This window comes from Pseudoliparis swirei, chromosome 6 (genome assembly GCF_029220125.1).
Source record: "Pseudoliparis swirei isolate HS2019 ecotype Mariana Trench chromosome 6, NWPU_hadal_v1, whole genome shotgun sequence".
NCBI classification, from domain to species: Eukaryota; Metazoa; Chordata; class Actinopteri; order Perciformes; family Liparidae; genus Pseudoliparis; species Pseudoliparis swirei.
The window spans coordinates 2782773-2788801 of NC_079393.1; the positions used below are offsets into that span (position 1 = coordinate 2782773).

Consider the following 6029-nt stretch of genomic DNA (forward strand, 5'->3'; position numbering starts at 1 on the left):
TGGGGTACCATATTGCCCCACTAGAGAGCTTGTAGTACCATATTGCCCCACTAGAGAGCTTGTAGTACCATATTGCCCCACTAGAGAGCTTGTAGTACCATATTGCCCCACTAGAGAGCGTGTAGTACCATATTGCCCCATTAGAGAGCGTGTAGTACTATATTACCCCACTAGAGAGCTTGTAGTACCATATTGCCCCACTAGAGAGCGTGTAGTACCATATTGCCCCATTAGAGAGCATGTAGTACCACATTACCCCACTAGAGAGCGTGTAGTACCATATTACCCCACTAGAGAGCGTGTAGTACCATATTACTCCACTAGAGAGCTTGTAGTACCATATTACCCCACTAGAGAGCTTGTAGTACCATATAGATAGATAGATAGATAGATATATACTTTATTAATCCCCAAGGGGAAATTTGTCGAGTCAGTAGCAGCAACACACAAGAATAAAAAACCAAAACACAAAATATAAGAAGGGTTAGGGTGATCTGGCAAGAGGTGAACTGTTGTAGAGCCTCATAGCCGTCGGCAGGAATGTTCTCCTGTATCTCTCCTTGTGGCGGAGCGTGAGGAGGCGTCTGGAGAAAGTACTCCTCTGTCCCTGTAGGAGGTGGTGGAGGGTGGTCGGGTTGTCCAATATGGACACCAGTTTCTTCAACGCCCTCCTCTCCACCACCTGTTCCAGGTGCTCCAGCTGGCAGCCGATGATGGAGCCAGCCTTCCTAACCAGTTTGTTAAGACGGCTGGTGTCACCGGCTCCGATGCTGCTCCCCTAGCAGACAATGGCAAAGTGCAGCACACTGGCCACAACCGACTGGTAGAACAACTCCAACATCTTGCTGCACACGTTGAAGGATCGAAGCTTTCTCAGGAAACAGAGTCGACTCATCCCCTTCTTGTACACAGCGTTGATGTTGGCCTTCCAGTTCAGTCGGCTGTCGATGGAGGCGCCCAGGTACTTGTACTCCTCCACCATGTCCACGTCCACTCCCAGGACACTCAGAGGTGTAGGAGCTGTCGCCTTCCTCCTGAAGTCCACCACCATCTCTCTCTGGTCTTGGCCACGTTCGGCCGCAGGTGGTTCTCATCGGCTCACTTTACCAAGTCACTCAGCACTGGCCTGTTCTCCTCCTCCGTCCATCCCTAATACACGACCACTGCAGAATCCTGAGAGTACTTCTATAGATGGCATGACTCCGAGGTGTACTGGAAGTCACTGGTGTACAGTGTGAAGAGGAAGGAGACAGAACAGTTCCTGTGGGGCTCCAACATCACTGACCACCGTTCCAGACAGCACGGCCCATTCTGACAAACTGTGGTCTGCCTGTGAGGTAGTCAGTGATCCAGGAGATGGTGGACGCGTCCACACCGCCCACCCGCAGCTTCTCACTCAGCAGCAGTGGCTGGATGGTGTTAAATGCACTGGAGAAGTCAAAGAAAGTGACTCTCACAGAGACACCGGTTCCATCCAGGTGCGACTGAGCTCGTTGCAGCAGGTAGATGATGGCGTCGTCCACTCCCACATGAGGCTGGTAAGCAAATTGCAGAGGGTCCAACGATGATTTCACCTGCGGCGGAGGTGGGCCAAGACCAGCCTCTCCAGCACCTTCATCACATGGGAGGTGAGGGCGACTGGTCGGTAGTCGTTGAGGCCAGATGGTGCTGACTTCTTTGGGACAGGGACCAGGCTCGACGTCTTCCACAGCACTGACTTCCCCAGCCTCAGGCTGAGGTTGAAGAGGCGCTGCAGGACACCAGACAGCTGGGTGGCGCGGGTCTTTAGGACCCTGGGGCTGATGCCATCAGGACCTTCAGCTCTCGCTGGTGTAGTTTCTCAGCTGTCTTCTCACCTGGTCAGTCGTCACAGAGAGGGGAGGTGGAGGAGCCCATTGTTATTGAGGGCTCGGTGGATGTGCAGCTCAGCAGGGGGACAGAGGGGAGGAGGTGTTTGGGAGGTGTGATGTGTGGAGGAGGCGGGGAGGGCTGTGAACTGAACCTATTGAAAAAACAGTTCAGCTCGTTGGCCCTCTCCAGGAGCCCCTGGCTGTCTCCCTCCCACCTGAAGCCAGTTATCTGCTTCATGCCAGACCACACCTCCTTTGTGTTGTTCAGCTGGAGTTTGGCCTCCAGCTTCCTCCTGTAGGAGTCCTTGCCTCCCTGAGCTTCACCTTTAGGTTGCGCTGGGCTTTCTCAGCTCATCCTGTCTCCAGACCTGAAAGCAGCTTTCTTCATGTTAGAAGCGCCTTCAGGTCCCTGGTGATCCAGGGCTTGTTGTTGGGGAAGCAGCGCACAGTCCGTGATGGGATGGTGGTGTGTTCACAGAACTTGATGTATTCCGTGATGCAGTCGGTCATACTGTTGATGTCCTCCCGTGCGGTCCACACAGCACATCCCAGTCCGTTGACTCAAGCAGTCCTGTAGAGCGTCGTTAGCCTCCAGAGACCACCTCCTCACAGTCCTGGTGGTCACCGGCAGCCTCTTCACCAGAGGAACATACCTGGGTGTCAGCGGACCAGGTCATGATCAGACCTGCCGAGGGGAAGGGCAGTGGCGCTGTCGTCCTTAGTATTAGCATACAGCAAGTCCAGAGTTTTATTGTTCCTTGTTGGGCAGTCTATGTATTGATGGAAGGTTGGCAGAGCTTTTCCAATGTGGTGTGGTTAAAGTCACCAGTGATAGCCATGAATGCTCCAGGCTGATGATTCAGCAGAGCAGACACAGTGGAGTGGATGGTGTCCACAGCTTCCTCAGCGTCAGCTGATGGCGGCACGCGTCGACAACCAAAATGGCGGACGTGAACTCTCTCGGCAAATAATGCGCATCCCCACGGCCAGCAGCTCAATGTTCGGGCTACAGAAGCGCTCCTTCACGCACACATGGTCCGGGTGGCACCACCGTTCATTCACATAAACAGCGATCCCCCCCTCTTCTTACCGCTCTGTGTAGCGTCTCTGTCAGCCCGAACAGTCCTGAAGCCGGGCAAAGACGCTGTGATCCGGATAGTCCGCGTGCAGCCCGCGTCTCAGTGAAGCACAAGAGACTGCTCTCACGGAAGATCCTCTCGGACATTACCAGCCGAGAGCTCATCCGTCTTATTCGCCAAAGACCTCCGTTCCCGTTATGATCGGGTACGGTAGGTTTGTATCTCCTCGTTTTAGCCCTCCGCTGACACCCGATCTGCAACCGCGAGCCCTTCTCCGTAGCTCCAGCGGGATCACAGGTCTGTCTCCAGGCAGAAGCTTCGGCCTGCACACAGCGATCAGCTGAGCAGTGAGCGACGGTCCCCGTCATTGTTTTGCTGTTGGCTCCGATACTCACGACAAAGTGAACAAAAGCCACAGTAAATTATCGAAAAAGTAGTTATGGTCCAGTGTCCGACCGTAATTAAGACAAACGTGAAAGAAAGAAAAGAAAAAGAGAGGAAAAGTGCAAAAAAAGACAATAAAATAAAAGCAAAACGCCACTACTGAAACAAGCAGCCGTTGGCACAGCGCTTCCTCCTCTGTTACCCCACTAGAGAGCTTGTAGTACCACATTACCCCACTAGAGAGCGTGTAGTACCATATTACCCCACTAGAGAGCGTGTAGTACCACATTACCCCACTAGAGAGCATGTAGTACCATATTACCCCACTAGAGAGCTTGTAGTACCATATTGCCCCACTAGAGAGCTTGTAGTACCATATTACCCCACTAGAGAGCTTGTAGTACCATATTACCCCACTAGAGAGCTTGTAGTACCATATTGCCCCAGAGCCTTCGGTATCAAGCTCCTCTTTTGTGGAACCATAATTTCACTTCATATCTCATGTGACTTTTAAACTCTCGTCATCATAAACTTTCAAAGCAGCAGTTGTATCCGTGCTGATGACTCACACCTCTCCACTGTATGTGCAGGTGGTGGAATGTGGGCGAGTCGAGGTCAACAGGTGGAGCAACAGGCGGAGCAACAGGTGGGGCAACAGGTGGAGCAACAGGTTGTGCAACATGTGGAGCAACAGGTGGGGCAACAGGCTCATCCGGTTAGACACACACACACAGTGCCCCGACATGGAGGACAGGCTGAGGCCAGCTTCCTGTCGGAGGAGACCTGAGGCTTCACGCTAACGCCTGATGTTGGACCACAGTCGATACGACCAGCTGGGCCGCCTCACGAAGACCAACAGCACTGACCACCAGGCGGGGAAGGAGTTCACGGACATTCACCAAATGTCATGAACATAATAAACGTGTTTATAAATCACACGTCTGCCTTTACGGGTCCGTCGTCATCAGGTTCAAGCTCCACCGGTTAGTTCAGCTGCTGCTACTTTCTGACTGGAACTACATTTAAGTTCATTTAGTAGCACAGTGGACTCACCGGCGTTGGTCAGAGACTCTGCTGCTGCTGCTGTTGTTGTTGTTGTGGGTCCAGGTGAATGTTTCTCAGCCAGAAACAGAGACGTGTCTGACTGCAGCGCTGCTGTCTCTCAGACTCACTTCACTTTCGTTTCAGGAGAAGTGACTCTGCTGCAGCCTCCTCTGGCTCCTCCTCTTTCACGGAGGAGCCAGTGAGGAGCCAGTGAAAGTACTCATCATGCAGAATAATACATATTATATTTAGTGCTGTGAAAAATAACGCGTTAACTCAGTTAATTAAATTACAGGTTTAACTAGTTTTTGTTTTTTTACGCATTTTAGCATGAGAATGAGCTTCAATCCGTCTGTTGTTGGTCGTCTCCAGCAGCGTGTCATTCTGTCTCTAGTGTCGTGCCGACTCCGATCTCCGGCTCGCGCGCCGCAGAGCTCGGATGCCGGCGTGTGCACACATTGGGATGAAAGAAAGTCACTTGCAAAATGAGCTTCCAATCCACCACTTCAATCTGAACTCTGTCCGCTCTCATGCAGACGGTCTGTTCATCGGTAATGATCCTTCCGCAGGTTCACCTCCGGAAACCTTGTTTCGACTTTTACTTCCTGTAGATCAGGGTCTCAACACGTCGATCGCGACCTGCCAGTCGATCGCGGCGTATTGTCGCATGGTAGATCGCATGACATTGAATTGGCCCCTGACATGTTCTCTAGAGCACGTCTTTGTTCTTTTATTAAACTAAACGTCTGTTGTTGATCGTATCTCCACAGCAGCAGCATTTCTGTCTCTTATGCTCTTAACACTTATCGATCTCCGTCTCGCGCCAGAGCTCGTCCGGCAGAGCTCCGGGACCGAGCAAAAAAAGTCACTTGTCAATCTGTCCACCTGTCCGGGCCGGTGAGGTTTCAGCTTTGCAGCGGTGTCCCCGCCGTCCCTTTCATCACGGCCCAGTTCATGAAGAAAACCCACACAGTCAGTTTGCCTCAGCAGCTGCTAGAGGAAGACTAGAGGCCTTTAGATTGTATCATGGTGGAGTTAATGGTTCACAAACAAGAGAAACATGTTCTGTTTAACCTCCTGTTACCTTCACATTTACTAACATATTTTACCCTCGGGGTCAATTAGACCCCAGCAATTAAAACCTCCAGAAAATTATTAGAATTAATATTGCTTCCCAAGTTTAAGTGAGGTACTTTATGTTTGTTTGTTGACTACCTAAATAGCCCTTTAAATAAATAAAAAAGTTGATATTTCTTATATGTTTGACACAGTGAAAAACAGCCTGGGGTCAAATTGACCCCAAAGAACACCGACAATAAACATTGAATGGGGTCAAATTGACCCGAAAGGTAACAGGAGGGTTAAACATTCTGTTTAGGATGAAGATGTATTAATGTTCCATATGGAAGAAAACTGCTAAATAACTGCTGAGTTGCAGCACCATTGTATAGAAGAATGTATAAATGTATATATCCGTCTTTTGTCATAAATCTCTATGTTCTCACAAAATATACCGAGAATATCGGTAATATGTGATTAATCATGATTAATCCACAGAAACCTGTGATTAACCCGATTAAAATTTGTAATCGTTTTACAGCCCTAATTATATTGTATGATAATCATTGATGTGTCGCAGCTGGTGAATATGGAGATGCTGCAGAAATCCACA

General features: G+C 50.2%; 1 protein-coding gene across 2 annotated transcripts in view; it reads right to left on the reverse strand.

Moving 5' to 3' along the window:
* The window catches only part of LOC130195295 (probable E3 ubiquitin-protein ligase TRIML1), a 30047-nt gene extending 25600 nt beyond the window's left edge, over window positions 1-4447 (reverse strand). Inside the window, exon 1 of one of the 2 annotated variants that reach the window (XR_008832041.1) lies at window positions 4367-4447. The gene's annotated coding sequence lies outside the window, so the exon portion shown is untranslated. The remainder of the gene's footprint in view (window positions 1-4366) is intronic. The other variant, XM_056416746.1, reaches the window with a different exon arrangement.
* Between the last annotated feature and the right edge of the window lie 1582 nt (window positions 4448-6029).